The sequence below is a fragment of the Stegastes partitus genome, unplaced genomic scaffold (assembly GCF_000690725.1).
Source record: "Stegastes partitus isolate 25-593 unplaced genomic scaffold, Stegastes_partitus-1.0.2 Scaffold268, whole genome shotgun sequence".
NCBI lineage: Eukaryota > Metazoa > Chordata > Actinopteri > Pomacentridae > Stegastes > Stegastes partitus.
The window spans coordinates 379,377-393,998 of NW_007577999.1; the positions used below are offsets into that span (position 1 = coordinate 379,377).

The 14,622-nt window shown below is 42.1% G+C and overlaps 1 long non-coding RNA gene across 1 annotated transcript in view; it reads left to right on the plus strand.

The window, feature by feature from the left end:
- The first annotated feature begins 14,498 nt into the window (after nucleotides 1-14,498).
- LOC103357698 (uncharacterized) overlaps nucleotides 14,499-14,622 on the plus strand; it is a 20,235-nt gene continuing 20,111 nt past the window's right edge. The window contains exon 1 of the long non-coding RNA XR_520216.1: nucleotides 14,499-14,510. This is a non-coding gene — a long non-coding RNA (uncharacterized LOC103357698). The remainder of the gene's footprint in view (nucleotides 14,511-14,622) is intronic.

Consider the following 14,622-nt stretch of genomic DNA (forward strand, 5'->3'; position numbering starts at 1 on the left):
TATAAACCGCCCGCGTGTTTCACTCTCCTCGCAGAGCTATTTTCTCGTATTTCTCAGCCCTCTTGCTTGACTCTTGAGGTAATCTCAGGCGACAGTCACAGTAACTACTGAGCAGGTTCTGGAGGACGGTTAGAGCATAAAAGCACGACATAAAGTCAGCGTGAGTTTACTTTCCAGATCGATTGTTTACGGGCTCCACGCACATAATTCATCACAATTAAAATCTGCGGCATTGTGCAAAGTGTTAATTTGTCTGCTCTTTCTCCCCCGCACACATCCTTGTTTACCTTCTTCTGCTCACGATCTGGAAGAGATCTGATGTGATGCAGAGGTACACAAAAGTTAGTCCTCCGCTAACACTACCAGTCTCTCTTTGCAGCATGTCAGACGAGTGACTGATTACAGCAGCCTCATTCATCACTGTCCACGGACTTACTGCTGCTCCCCCGAAGTTTGAGGCTTACACATTCATACCGTACAGTTTCTTGGTAATTAGACTCGTTACTTGTCTCACCGGTGAATGCATGAGGGCACAAACATGCACGGGTATACAGCCCAATCATTGTTTGGACTCTTGTTGGCGGTTCAATAAGAAGGGCCTTGATCAGGGAGGTGATGAAGGTGCCACAGCAGAGCTTTAGAAGTCCTCTGCAGAGACGGGAGGATCTGCCAGACAGCCGGCTGAACAGCGCTCCATCAATCATCCCTTCATGATAGAGCAGATAGATGGAAGCCACTCTTGAGTAAAAGATATATGACAATCCGCTTGTAGTTTATTAAATCATTCATAGCATATAAAGGCCTGTGAGAGCATAAGGATATGGTTTTTTGATCTGAGGAGACAAAAATCGACCTCTTTTGTCAGAATTTTTAGCAGTAAGGAAAGACAAGATCTGAGATTGAGGTGACGGTTTACCTTTGAGCCGAACAAGGATTTAATCCCCAGTCAGACGGCGGTGTCCTTACTTCACTCAAATGAAAATGGTGCCTGACTTTGTTGGTAATGATGGTTTATCCGAATAAAAATGTCTCTAGAACTCTAATGCAACTAATTCTGTCGTAAAATCCTGGAGTCTCTTTGCAACAGCTGACATGTTTGATGCGTAGAAGAGCACACAGTATGGTTCACATATTATTAAATTAAAGTCATAAAAAGAGTCTGACCCTCAGCCAGATGTGGGCAGCAAAACAGGACATATTTATATTTTTGCAAAATTACCGTCACTGACGCCTGAAAAACATTATTGTGAGATTCAGACGTTACTCTGTCACGCTTCAGGCCTGACTGACATGACAAGCTGTATTTTGACAGACGTGACAATATGTTATGTAACAGACACCCGTGGGCGGCGCAGCGCTACCTGGGCGTTAGCTGGAGTTTGATCTGCCTCGGCTGATGACCTCAGGAAACATGACTGATCACGAGTCCCGGCGCACCAACACGATGTTTCGTGTTAAAAGGAGCGCAGTGGATAACCTACAATACGAGACACGGGAGTGGATTTTGTGATGTTGCAGAGCTCTCTGTGTGCAAACCTCCGCTGACTGAAAACACGCAAACCGAGGCTTTTGAAGTCTCCACAGTTTTCATTTGGGAACAATCTCCATGTAGAAATGTGGAGAAAAAAAGAGCCTGAAACAGTGGAAAGCAGCTCACTGTAAAACGTAACTGTACCACCTGTAATACATCCCTGGGCTTGTAATGTGCAACAACATATCCTCACCTCCCGCTGATGCTGCTTATGCTGCCTGTTATGTTAGATTTGAGGACCAGTAATAGCAGCAGGACGGATCCAAAGTTCTGGCGCTGTGTTCACATGGACGCAGCAGAGTGTGTAATTGGGACGGGGGATCATGCACTTCCTTAATACAGAAATAGACTGAAAACAAAATAGGAAATAATAAGAAACATGTGGCCAAAGAACATTTGTGGAGAGACCTGAAGGTGGCAGTTTAAGCTCCATCCAATCTGACAGAGTTTGAGAGGAGGAAAAAATAACCACCAATAATTATAAATATTTAGCATCGGCACCTGATTATGTCGCCAGGTGGAGCCTCCTACTTTTACCACTATACTGGCCAGAGGAGGTGGGCAGCTCCATGTTGGCAAGAAGAGAGCATTGTGGAGGTTTGGCTTGTAAAGGGGCACAATGACAGAGTCTTCTGTGACCCTTAGTGACCTGTAAACAAAGGATCAGGTTTAGGTTAGGATACTGATCAATTAAAAGTTCTCTTGATGCAAGACAACACCAAAACCTTCAGTAAGTACTGAAGAAGTGAGTCAACACACCAAGCAAAGTAATAAAATGAGAAAACTTGAATAAGGTATTGCAGACTTATTGTATTTTGTTGGTGTTTTTATTTTTCTGGTCACCTGCGGGGCTTCAAGGTGTCTCGGTGGTTAGCATCGTTGCCTCACAGCTAGAAGGTCGCCGGTTGAGGACAACACTTTCTGCGTGGAGTCTCCATGTTCTCCCCGTGCAGCGTGGGTTCTCTCCAGGTTCTCCGGCTTCCTCCCACAGTCCACAAACATGCTGAGGTTAATTGGTGATTGTAAATTGTCCGTAGGTGTGAATGTGAGTGTGCTTGGTTGTCTGTCTCTAAGTGTAGCCCTGTGATAGACTGGTTACCTGTCCAGGTGAACCTGCCTTCACCCTGAGTCAGCTGGGATAGACTCCAGCTCCCATAGTGAGAATTAAGGTGTAGAGACGCTGGATGGATGGTCACCTGCGTCACGTGCAAGTCAGCCATCTTGCACTAAAAATGAGACAAGAGAAGAAGAAATAAAGTGAAATAAACACAAACAGCATCAAAGCCCAACGATCAGCTTCCCCTCCACAAGGTAATGAGCCTCCCGGTGTGCAGCTACAGATACAGCAGAAGGTATCAGGACCTGCTGGCTCCAGGCGGTGCTGCTGCCTCCCAGTTCCCTTCGCTTCCCTTTGAGGCTCTAAAGGAACAAACCTTCCCCTCTCCCCATCCAACATATGGAACATTTATTATATTTATGAAAAAAAGAAATTTGTGTCACATTTTTGACATTTTTTTTCTCTCGTCGTTGTTTATTTTTTTACTGGCATGTGGCAATAAATGCATTTTCTCATTCTGTGTGTGGGTTATATTAAAAGACAGTAAATCTTTCGAACAACATTCTGAGTCAAAATGTTTTTCAGCTGCGGCGTAATCTCAGAAAACAGATTGTTGGTGATTGTTAATTAAATTCCTAGTTTGCTGCAGAGATGTTTCTTATTTTATATCCCACCAGCCAAAAAGAGCAAAACAAAGATAACAAATTTCTCGTCGAATCTTCTGCTCTCAATCTTCAGCGTTTATTATTAGTAGTATTATCACTTGTACTTTCTTTTTTTTTTAAGTGAATGCATGCTCGCCGTGTTACTCTGTTGTCAGAGAAGCAGCATGCGGGCAGGATAAGGAGCGTCTGATAACAGCCAGGTAGAAAAAAAACCCCCGAACACTCCTAAAGCGGGAAGCTCTGAGGGTTTGCCATCAGGAATCTCACTCGAACTGCAGCTGGCACTTAAAAACACAGAGGGACGGTTTGAGGCAGGAGAAAGCCGCTCACTGCGAGTGGCACTAAAATGGTTTCGTTTTTTTCGCGGACAACACAAACCACAAACAGTCACAAAATTGGTGCAGAAATTTTTGGCTCTCTGTGGCTTTTGTCCTCCGTTCTGCTGCACACAATCAGGGGCTGATTCCGATCCCAGGTGTACCCAGTGTGTGAAAGGTAAATGGACAATCCACTCATTCCACAATTTTAACACACAAATGGACAAAATTGTACCTTTGGACCGTTCAGAGAGTCCAGATCACGTGACGTGCTCGACTCTCAGCTATGAAAGTAAACGGAAAAAAGGCCTTATTTTGGAAATCAGGTGAATAAAATTGCATGCTCCAAAACAACTGGAGCTCTTTAGTATTCACACAGACAGTGACAATATCAGACCAACATATTACCAACAAATATACGAGGATACCTTTGAGAACACGAGAATATCGTCCAATCAGGTCACATCTATAATCCTGACCAGTTTGCATCCCACACATTGGGGGAAACCTCACAGATGTTCTTGTCTTTCCCAAGATTTGAAAGCACTCTACAGAAAACACCACAGGATTGTGTATTAGGGGGATCTCATGGGGAATCAGATGTAAACAACATGGAGGCCGTGGTGCAGCAAAAGCAGGAAACGGAAAACGGTTGAATGAAAGTCTTCAGCACAGTTTGTCCTCAGTGAGAACTGGAGGTAAGAATCAACCATGTTCAGATTAATATAGATATTTAGCAGAATAAACATTTTCATGTCCTCTTGTCCACACGGTGATCACCTTTTAGGTAACTCAAACTTTCCCATGTATGCGTATCTGTGCTGGTCTGACTCACTAGATGCAGGCTGCCAGTTCAACCCTGGCATTAGTCGATCCTGTCACCAGACTTTATCTCCTCCTTCTGCTATCTGCATTTTCAAAATCCAGCTCACCATAAAAAACAACAACAGCAACCTCCAGACTGCAACCAGAGAAAATTTGCTAAGATTCAGATTGTGCTGTAGGGCAGCCGTGCTAGCTGTCTTCTGTGGATTATCCATTTTAGTTGTAGAGCTCGGCTTCTTCCAACAAAACAATTCCACCTGTCGCTGTTTTGAGGGAACACTGAAGCCACAACCTGCGCTTAGCTCCGCCCATAACAACTGTGATTGGTGTCAAGACATTCAAACAAGCTACAGCGTTTTTTTTTTCCCCTATAGGAGAATGATGCTGTGATGCAACCAGAACGTTAAGTACAGAACTGGCTGGCCAACCAGTGGTGACATGTAAAACAGAGAGTCTGGGAAGCAATGACGTCACATCCTAATCCACACATGCCCATTCCTGCTTTGCATAATGATGAACATTACTTGGTCCACAGCATGTGCGGTTTAAAGTCTGCATTAGTGGTAAAACGAGTGTCTTCTCTGGTGTCTGATGCATCGATTCTGCAGACTGGCTTGTTAGAACTTTGGTCGTCATTTTTGTTCAGAGATATTTTGTAAAATAATGTTTTTTTATAAAGCAAAAGCAAAAATAATCCATCTGTATAAAAAACACATTTGTGTCTACAAGGTTTTAATATCTGTTGCCTCGAGGGCTGGAATGTTTAGTGTTGCTTGGCATCTGCTTTTAAGCATCTAGTTTTAACTCATATCAGACACGTTTCATGTTACTGAGACGGACCTGATGAGTCAGAAACAGTTCAGGAGGAGGATCTGTAAACCCTCAAATTAAACACAGTGCCTCTCTACCATAGTGCTACAACTAAAGACAGTTCATTAGACTGAACTAAAACATTTAATTAGACTGAATTTAATTAATTTTTTCAGTAATTAAGAAATTTAATTGATTTGAATGAGCTAAAAAAAATCATTGATAGAAGCATAATTGACTCAAGTACGTTAAAAATGGGTTTAATTGAAATTACGAAGGAGATATGACGTGAATGTTCTCATAGAGGTCGAGGAGAAATTACTTAAGAAAGTCTATTTGATTTTAATTAAAAAATATTAGTTCAGCCAACTAATTTTTAAAAATTTAAATACATTTATTTCGTGCAACCACTTGACATAAAATAAATCCAACTGAATTTTTTTTGATTGTACTCAGACTACTTTACAGTGGGTTTCTCATTCAGCCCTTCAATCACACACCAACAACCAGGGACTGAACTACCAGCCTTCTGATTGGTGGACTACCTGCTCTACCACCTGAGCCATAGCGGCCCACATTCCCAAGATCAGTTCAGCCCAAGATCCCAGACCAGATTTCTCCTCAAGTGTTGTGGACCGGTTTAAAATCAGCCCAGAACTCTTAAGGTGTGAGCACAGCATAAGACTCTAGTTCTAACAGCTTCATCCTGGATAAACCACCTTTTAATTAGCACTTTAATAGCAGTTGTGCTAACGAATGACCTGGCATGGAACAGACCATAAAACAGCACAATGACGGTGAGGTTTGTTCTTTATCTTTATGGATCTGCTCCTCAAACCGACCTGATTATATCTGCTGCCGGGATCAGAGACATGTTCTTCGTATGTACGTGTGCATAGGATTGTTTAGCAATGTGATAAATACAAAGAAGCGTAACAAACGAAAAAATAAAAAATGTGAAGAATAGATTGAGCCAGTCAGCGAAAAACAAACAGTGTGATGAGTCCTCATCAGAAGCCTTCGTTGCTACTGGGCGGTGTCCAGACAGGACACAGCGAGCCAGATTCATTTTCCGAAAAGGGCTCTTTGATCACTTTCTATTACATTCTGGAGTGTGTGATCGTTTTGGCTTCGCTCGTAGCAGATTGAGACGACAGAGTGTTTTTGGTGGCACAAGCAGGTCTTTGTTGGAGAACACTTTTCAGAGAGGTGCAATTCAGACGTGAAATATCAGGTGATTCTTTCTTCTTTTTTTTCTTTGGGAGAGCTTTTAAAGTTGCATTAAGCAGAGCAGTCAGACAGAAGATGCTCACTTCAAGCAGCAGAGGGGTGGTGCTCTGGGTCTTTTTATTATTCCTGCCTCCAGCTTTCCTTCTCAGTGCACACACAGAAGAAGAGGCGTTTCCATCACTTCAGAGGACATTTTACTGACTTGCACTCATTTCCTGGAGACTACTACCTCCCTGAACCTTCGTAAAACTTTACATTTAATTAGTTATGTTATAGGGATTTGTCCATAAAATGCCCCCAAACCTTCCTATGTGATCTACACCCTCAGCATAAGCGGTACAAGCATACAATCCTCTCCTGAACAATACAAACAACATCTTGGCCATCTCCCCTCTTTAATTCTCTCAGGACTCCAGGGGAAAACATTCGGACAGTGTACACCGACGCTGCTTTTATCTTAAGTATACAATTCAACCGCTTTCCTAAACTCACGAGGTGTAAAGATCAGCGCGGCAGTTCAATAAATTGCTCTTGCAAACTTTTCTTTTAGGAGTCGTGTCCTGGATGGAACAATACAGCAGCTCCACGCTATAACATTTTAATCACTTTTTTTTTTTTCCTAAGGGAGGAATTCTCAGCAAATGTCCTCACAGTGGGGCGCGCTCACAGAAATCCACAGGGTTCCTTCATTTTTTTAGATTATTATTTAAATTTTTTTCATTTCAATTTCCGAATTGGCTGGCGTTTGGTTGGTTTGGCTGAACAACAAACACGTTCAATCCCTCAGTTTCTACACAAAAGTCAAAATCCACACCTGGGTGATTAAAAGGGGGGAAAAAATCTAAATCTAAAAAAGGCATTTCAATGGATGGGACTTCAATTATAGCAGGAGCAACAAATTCCCTAAAAAATAAAATAAAATCCCTGAAAAACACCCACATACGGTTCTGGGAATGGATTTTAGGTATTAAATAGGAAAACTTGCAGTCGAAACTATGTTTGTATGCTGACAAGATGATGGTTCAGTTATGTTAATTAGAAAATGTTATTTACATACTTGACAAATTGTAAATATCATGCTAATTGACCTCATTAATTATCATTAATCAGTCACATATTCACAGACGACTCAACCTGATCTTGCAGTACGATAACCTCTTAGAGACCGTTTCAACTTTTATTTTTGTTGTTTTTACTCTCAGCTAAACTTGTCAAAGATTGAGGAAAGTATATATTCTGGTTTAATGCAGAAAAAGATTGCAGTGACACGAAACACAACCTACACTAAATGAAAACCACCATCTGTAGCTAACAACAACCCGAGTGGTTCTGATGCCTGAACACAGATGTTCAAGTTGCCGTCGACCTCCTGGTTTTTTGGTACAGTTAAGAAACGCAGCAAACATTTAAAAAACGCTGACCGTGAGATAATCAGGTCAGCTGGTACGTTGCAGCTGCACTACTGGTTCATTAGCAGGGGAACAAGCTCACATGCTGATGTTTAGCAGGAATAATTTTCTTTCCTAATTTCCTGATTTAGTTTGTAAGCATGCTAACATGTGGACTAGTGCACTGCATGAGATCAGTTCTGCAGATATTTAGTCATAAACCAGATTTTTAAAACAAACTGACCTGAGGACCTTAGTTGAACGGTTCAAATGACCAAAGCTGTAGTTGATCTTGAGAGGAACCTGAGTATCTGGGTGGCAACTCGACCAGTAGTTCACGACAAATTTCAACTTTAAAGGTGCTGAGAAGGAAAGTCCAGGACCACTAGAGTCGCAGAACCGTGAAGGTCTGGTTTAAAGTATGTGCAAATCCATCTAGACCAGAGATCTCCGGTCCTCGTGAGCTACCATCCCGCAGGTTTTAGATGTTACTGCAACACACCTGATTCAGATTAGTGGATCATTAAAAGACAAACTTGACACCAACCTGTTGGAAATCCATTAATCTGAGTCAGGTGTGTTGCAGTACGGAAACATCTAAGGTAGTAGCTCACGAGGACCAGAGCTGTAGATCCCTAGTCTAGATGTTGAGGTGTTTTGGGATAAAAGCGAAAACTCTGACCTGCTGGTGGTACAAAAGGAAAAGGCATCTGGTGCAAAACTTCTGGTAAACAGTTATTGTGATATTTCAGTCTGGAACCGAGCAGTGGGCTGGTTCACCGACATGAGCGAGTTTGACCAGTATTTTCTAGGCAAACGCTCCTTTTTCTGATTCAAAGAGCCAAATGCACGACACCAAAGGCAGGCTGAAAAAAGAAAAGACGAACTTTACTGCTTCAAGAAAACAAAAACCAAACTAAACACAAGAATCAACCTGAAGCAGAGTCCGAGGCAGAGGCCAAGTCAGAGACCCAAACAAGGCAAAGTGGAAAAATGAATATAGACTCAGAACAAGAACGGCTGGACTACAAACAGCACAAAGACATCCGGCGAGATCTGGCAAATGGGCGGCGAAGAGGCTGACTGGATAAAAGAGATGCAAAAACCTGGCAGGCGGAGGAAGACAGCACAAAGCCAAGAAATAAAACACTTACATGAGGTTTAAATAACTTCATAAAGTTCATAACAGAAGTCCTGAACCTCACTTTGGGATCCCCACTAAAGAGCAGAGCATCTTCTGTTAAACCATTTCTTATGAAAGGTCGGTTTCATGACAGAGTTGAAGGAATAAACTGAAAACAAGTTGCAGGACTGATGCACTTTTAACTTCTTACTCTAAATGCATCCATCAAAAATCATTTTAACACTAATTCCTTGTTGGCTGTTTGTTACAAGTCAGTAACTCAAGAACCAAAGAAATAAAGAAATCGAAGTGATTTCCTGCCGTTAAACTGTCCTAACTTTGCATATGTTTAAAAAAAAAAGACAAATCAGACCTAAAACAGTTCCTCAGACCTTTAATGCTCCCTCCGTAGTTTTGATATTTACTAGAGTTTACAGTTTTTTTTTTTCCAGCTGTGTGCGCTTTGAAAATATCAAAAGGTTTTTTAAAAAGAATTTTAAAATTTCACCAGGACCAGAAAACTTTGTGAGCGTCTCCCTCTGGCCTCAGAGCATGCTGGTAAATAAACCCCAGAATTATCTTCATGTGCCAGAGCCACAGTCGAACATTTCTGTCTTCCCTTTCAAAGTCAACCTGGAGCTCACCTCGCCTCGGCGGCGCCTCTTTGTCCGGCCCGGATTCTCGGCATCTTCACCACTTTCTGCCAGTCAATCCATCTCAGTGTCAGCCCGACTCCCCTCCGTCTCTCTCTCGCTCTGTGTTTTGTATTCCCGGTGAACATCCCAGAGGCAGGCTGCTGGAGATGAGCAGTTCTTGTGCAGTAATAGTCTATTACAAGTCATTTTTCACACACGGTGTCAGCGCTTCCCAGCCAGTCCTGTCACTCTGTGAATGAAGCCACATAATGAACCGAAAATGGGCGATTCGACAGCAAGACTCTGACGCTCATTCGTAAAAACGCACTCACACAAAGGCGCTAAACAAAGTTCTCACCTCTGGTTTATTCAGTCATGTAAGGAGACGACTCATAAAAACCCGTAATGAACCCTGACCTGATTTGGACTCACTGACAACCAGAGCAGCAATACAGTCCAATGCATTTAAATCCTCCTCCTCAAAGAGCTGCAGCGTGTTTTAATTGATTACAGCCATCCAACACTTTATGGTTCTTGTGGCGATTGTGGAATTTTAATGAGTTAATGCCATTAAAACATGTAAAAAAATCAAAGCTGACTCTCAACACTTACATCATGTTTTCTTGGGGAACGCGAGTCTTTAAAACTCTGCAATAAAATGCTATTAAAAGGCATCTGAACACACATCAAAACAGCATTTGGAACCCATTTCTTGGGTCTAAATTGAGGAGCGAGAGGAGGAGTTTCCGACCAGTTCATGGTCATTTTCAAGACATTTATCTGATATTATCATGATTCATTTTAATAAAACTAAGAGCCCGGTGCATCAAAGTAACCCGGTAACAGGATAAACAAAGATAGAGAAGCTTTGTGTTGATGTTAAACAAAAGTTTGCATCTCCGACTGGCAAATGGATCCATTTAAAAAGTCCAAAACACAGATCTGAAGCTCTGAGATCATTTTATTTAGAAGAGCATATACGTTCTCAGACACGTGGCTACAATAAACTTTATGATCCCACCAGCTTTCTCATACTTCTATATTTTTTGGGCCCCATGCAGCTCACAAATGAAGCCTATCATCTTCTCCGGTTGAGCTCGTAGGGAGCAGCCATATCCGAGACCTCTGATAATATACGGAGTCATTTCACAGAGTTTGCGACGCTCAGAAAAATGTATTCACTGTTTTACAATTGCTCCTTCTCCAGTGATTGTTAATGTAAAATTTGCTCTGCGTGATGGAAGTTGTAGGTATAATGTGGGGTGGCCACTATATTAAAGGTCCCATATTGTGCCGCTTTTCAGCAAATTCATGTCAGTCTCACATTTTCCCAGAATGTGTCTTTCAATTTTTTCAGCTCAAACTGCTGCAGAGATGGTTCGTTTTACCGAGAGCATGTAACCCTTGCTTTTATTCATCCATGTTCTTCCCCTCGCCCGGGGTCGGGTTGTGGAGGCAGCAGGTGAAGCTTCCAGGCTTCCTTCTCTCCAACAACACTTTCCGGTTCTTTCCAACACATTCCAGATAAGTTCCAGTGAGTTCTTGGTCCAGCCCGGGGTCTCCTCCCAGCAGTCACCTATGAGGCTTCCTCATCAGACTCGACTCCCTCCGGATGTTTGAGCTCCAGACAGCCTTCAAAGGAAACTAATTTCAGCCGCCTGTATCTGCAGCCTCATTCTTTCAGTCACTTCCCAGAGCTCATGACCATAACAGAGGATTTAGATTGACTGGTAAATCAAGAGCTTCCCTCTTCAGCACCACGGTTCGGTTCAGCTCCTGCATCACTGCTGATGCTGATCGGTCCATCCCGCGCTCCATTCTCTCATCAGTCATGAAACAGACACAGAGACACCTAAACTCCTTTGTTGTAGTCCTGTTTAAAACAGACTGCTTTAGTGTCTGTAGCTTTAAATGCAGCTGAGCCTCTTTCAGGAAGAAGACTCTCTCTGTGATCGACAGCGTGGAGCAATCATTTTACATTACAGTATTAATTAATTTAAAGCATAACAATTGTTCTAACTTGGTGAGTTTGTGGTTATAGTAGAAGTGCAGAGCAGCAGCTTAGAAATGGATATGAAGTCGGTTAGCATGTAGTCCTAATAAGCTGCCACTATTTAATACCTCAACAGAAACATGACGGCAGATCTGAGACGACATGGACCTGACGCTGCACCTTGCACTGCTGCATACATATACTGTATATATTCTTACTTTTAATGTATTTTTACTGGGTTTTTTCAATGCACTGTATGTTTAATCTCATCTAATCTAATCTCATTGTACATGTGCATAGTGACAATAAAGGCATTCTATGTTTTACTGTCCACGTCTTTTAATGCTGACTTTAAAGCCGGTATTACCAACTGGTGAAAACCAATTGCATGATGACAATAAAGATTCTTGACTTGACTTGAGATTTATTGGGGAGTTTAGTGCACATGAGCACAGAGAGCAGGAGAGAAGCAACCTGACATAAACACTGATTTAGTTTAGGTTTCACTGCACAACATAAAAACCACAATAACCCACCCAGTCCTCGTTTACTGGTTTCCACTAAGTCATTTCCACTATCTCTGGATGTCTCTCAGCAGCGGAGAGCTTTAGGAAGTAAATGTCTTTGCATCCTAACAGCTTTTATTCCACACCTTTAAGTTTAAACAACCTCAAACAAATCTAAATATGGGAGCTTCTTGTGGACTTTTGGTAAACGTGGGGAGCATCAGCACCATCCAGCATTCAGATCAAAGTGTGCCGAGACAAAGCCGGTGTTGATGCATCATCAGTCAATCAGGAGACATTATGTGCTTCAAGTTTTAGAATTAGACACTTAAAAGTAGCTGAGCTCGCTGGAGGAAAACCGCCTCTGTCTCCTGCATTAAGGCAAATATTTACCCACGCTGCACTTTTTTAATGAGCGCTCCATTAACGTGTACAATTTAAACTTTAATTTAATTTAGCATATTATAAGCTGAGGAAATATACCTTATCACCCCCCCCGTACATTAATCCTTTTCTTTATCAATTATTCATTTGTTCCCCTGAGTAAAACGGGAAGCATAATGCCTCTGTGCGTTCCTCAGCTCCCTCTGTCTTAATTTGTCTCCTCATCTTTTCTCTCCCGCCTCAGCCTCGATGTAAGGTTAATCTGTTTTTCTCTCAGTTCCTGTATTTCCCTCTTCTCCACCACCAGCCACACTTTAAATGAAATGTAATCCTCAGAAGCTGACAGAGTGTATGTATCTTCAGATATCTGCAGCGGGGTGACGTCTCTCCTCTGGTTTAAATCAAATCTGGAGTTGTTTTATAGATGCATATACAGCTTCTTATGGAATCCCTTAAACAAAGCATTCCCTCCTTTAAATTGCATCTACAATCAGAGGCGACGAACACAGACACACAACAGTAGCAGTGACAAAACAGGAAAGTTGCTCAGAACATGAGGGGACAGAATTATGCGCCGTGTCGACTCTGGCATGAATATGGATTAAAAAAAAAAAAACAAACAGCACATTTATTTAATTAACATACTATAAACCAACAAACGGTACATCAAATGTGTATTCATTATTACACTGAAAAATAACTTGTTTATTTCCCTTTTTTTCCCCCACAAAGGAATCTTATTTTTACAAAAGCATTTGAACATCATTAATCCACTCGCACCGGTCTGGAAAGCTTACATAATTTTCAAAGAAAGGCTCTTCTGTAGCGAGTTAGAATTGGTTTCTAGTAAAAAAAAATTTATTAATAATAACAAAAAAAAGAGACTGTACTTTGAAAAGTGTAATTTTGTGCTGTTATAAAAGACTGACAGGCAGTAAATGACTTTAAATGTACTTTTTTTCTCCAGTGAAAAACAGCTGCTATTAGAATCGGTTGTAAACCAGCCAGCGTGCATCATAATGGACACAGCTTCAAACTACACACTCTTTTTCCCTTTTTTTTGCAGCCACCCCTCAATCCTACAAGGGACCAGACTCTGATAATCAAAAGACAGATTTCAAAGACAGTCTTTTATGTTGAGACAGCTGCCAAAAAATCAGCATAAAGGTGACAGTCAGGAGTCGCACTTCAATGTTGCGATGAATATTCATGCGAGCTCTACCTGATCGGATTTTGAAAGCAGTTTGTGATCACAGAGGGGATCACCCGCGTGAGGGGGGAAAGCAGCGAGACAACAAAACAACGGAATGACAGCCGTCGTGACAGGTGGAGGAATGCCAACGTCAGGCGGTGTTATTATTAGCCCCCGTGTCTACTGGATCTACACCCGAGAGTCCCGCCAGCCTCATTGTAGTCTGTCTTAGCATTACCATCCATCAGCGTGGTGGCCCTCCGCTAGATGAAGTTCTGGTGCTATTTCAGGAGGACAAAAAAAAAACTTTTGACTGAGCAAAGAGTCGAGGAGCTGCACAGCATGGAGGAAGTGAATAAAGATTTAATAGCTAAAGATACATCCCATCCCTTTCTTCGTATTCTTTTGATGCCTGTCATTAAATTCACACCAGCCTGTCATATTCATATCACGGAAAGTACTTTCTGTGCGAGCTCCAGTGTTTCCCATCTCACACTCTCAGAACAGACACAAGAATGCTGCTAAATTATGTACAGTTCTTTACGTGGAGGCGTTTGAAGTTGAGGCAAGATGAAGCGACACAATCAGTCGTTTTCAGCGAACGCGGCAAAACTACATATTTATGTTTAAGTGACGACGTCCTCGAGTGGCCTCAGTGTAGGAGCAGAGTAGGAGGACGATGATGCAGCAGCGGTGACGTCCACGAAGCTTGGAGCAGCCCAGTTTCACACCGACATGTATGATAGCTACGCTGGTCCAGAGCACAAAACAGAAATTTAACAAACATGTCCACGTCTTTCAGTCGGACTCATCATCCCAGCAACCTTAAAACAGAACCAGAGCTTTGTGTTTAGGTATATTTTAACCCAAACTATGATGTTTTCCCAGACCTAACCAAGTAGCTCTGGTGCCTGAACTTAATCAAGTGTTTTTGATACATTAAGCATCCATCCATCCATCCATCCA